This window comes from Stenella coeruleoalba (genome assembly GCF_951394435.1).
Source record: "Stenella coeruleoalba genome assembly, chromosome: 5".
NCBI lineage: Eukaryota > Metazoa > Chordata > Mammalia > Artiodactyla > Delphinidae > Stenella > Stenella coeruleoalba.
In genome coordinates, this window is record NC_137150.1 from 129,810,610 (window position 1) to 129,812,880 (window position 2,271).

Consider the following 2,271-nt stretch of genomic DNA (forward strand, 5'->3'; position numbering starts at 1 on the left):
CCATTATCTCTATATTTTCTCTTTCTCTATAAAACACATCTGATTCTGATCATTCATCTTATACTGTGTTCACTCAGTTTTATTTTGCCTGAGAAAAAGGGAACATTTCTTTTCCTAGTTTTTATCCTTTTATTCTATTTCCTGCTTACATATTTTGTTAATGCTAATTGTTTAAAATATATCTATTGAATGGAACCATGCAGTCACAGTCCTATGGAATGTCCAATCTGCCATCACAGAATGTTGTCATCAAATTTGAAAAATAAGCACCCTAAGTAGTTGAACAGAGTTTGTAATGTCTTAATGAGGAAGAAGGCACTTCCTCATTAAGGACACCACTTAATTAATGAGGACACCACTGATAGTGTCTCCCTACACAGGATGTTACATATTCTTAAAAGTATGTTTAAGATTTTGTATCTGTTCACAAGAATTTTTTTTTTTTAAATATCAATACTTGGTTGCACTAGCCTGTGTATTTATGTTTTAGCAATATATACATCTGAGGGTATTTTTTTCCCTCCATTGGATTAAGTGCTCTAGCAAGTATATGTGTCTTATCTTACATACCACCTGCAAGGAATTTTAAGCACTTTAATTTTAATCTTTCAGTTAAAAAAAAAAAAAAAAACTTCACTGACTTTAAAATGCAAAACACCTCTGGCAGATTATATGGAAATAGTTTAACTGCACCAAAACAGGCCTTCTGAACAGAAATTGAGAGACTTCCTTTTAATTAAAATGACAGCAGGAATTTAGGATGATAGAATTTAATGTAATTAAAATTGGAAAATCATTATTTAATAAGAGTCATGCTACATTTCTTGAAGAAAACACAGTGAGGATCTTTTAATTTCAGATGAGTCAATAATTTTATTTTTATGTCTCTCCTGAGCCTCTTCTTATTAAAAGAGTATGGAAGATAAATTTGAGGAAGCATTCTACACTTTCCTAGTCTCAACTGCAGTCTTTTGCATGTGAAGTGTGTTTACAACATTAAGGTAAATTTCAAAAAATGATACTTTAAAAAATATATGAATATGGGGAACAAAGAATATTGAATAAGCAATAGAGATTCCAGGAATAAGGAATTCATTCATTAGAGAATGAAAGATATATCTGCGCCAACTCACTCTATATTCACTGCTCCTTGTCCACTTATTGACATGTTTTTAATTATCAAAAAATGTTTACCATGAGCATATCCTGAACTTACATGGTGTATTTAGATTTTAAGTTGCACCTTGATATTATATGTCAGGTTTTACAGCTTTGATTCTCCTAATCAAGCATAATCTTAAGATTAAAGAGCTCAGTTTATTAAGCAGAGGAAACACATAAAATAGTTTTTCTACTCTGTGTCAGAAAGGAAAAAAAAATGCTGCAAAATAAACTGTACTTTATGACATATTAAATGAGAAAAACCATTCAAACCATGAATTTGTTAGTATACCAATGGAAGGAAGGGAGTCTTTAATTTATTGTAGTAATTACACCTTAGATATGGATTTAGATGTTAGTTTCCACCACTACTGATGGTGTATGATGCATGATGGGGAGAGTTTTGAACCTGGGATTTCTCCACCATGGCTACCTTGCCAATAATAATAATGGAAATTAATGTTTATTGAGCTTAGTATGCACTGGTTACTTTATATCCCTTTGGATCCTCTGAGCTAGGTGCTATCATTTTATTATTATCCGCATTTCTCAGATGAGGATTTGGCAGCAAGAAAAAGTTAAGCAATCTCCCCAAAATCACTTAGCCAATAAAATGTGGAGCCAGGATTCAAGTGAAGTAGTATAACTCACGAGCCTGTACTCTTCAGAATGTAATGTTCTATAGTGTAGATTTATGTTTGTATACTATTATTGACCTCTATATTGTCTCTCTCTATATAAAACACTTCTCTTCCTATAATTGTTCATCTCATGCTTATCCAGTTTTATTTTACTTGAGATCAAGGACCATTTCTTTTCTTATTTTGTATACTTTAATTACATCTCCCACTTCCACATTTGTCTAAACCTAATAGATATGCTAATAAATGCTAACAAGTAGGTGGAGCTAAGATTCAAACCAAGTGGAGAAATTACTTGACCCTGTGTTCTTCACCACTAGGTGGTCCACGACCCAAGAAAAAACATTTATCTCTCTACTTCAGTTTCCTCATCTATGAAATGGAGAGCAGGGGGAGTTAAATGGTCTTTTAGGACTTTGTCATCTTCGTAGTTTAGTCATCACACGTGGCAGTTATGCTAGGCTAACAC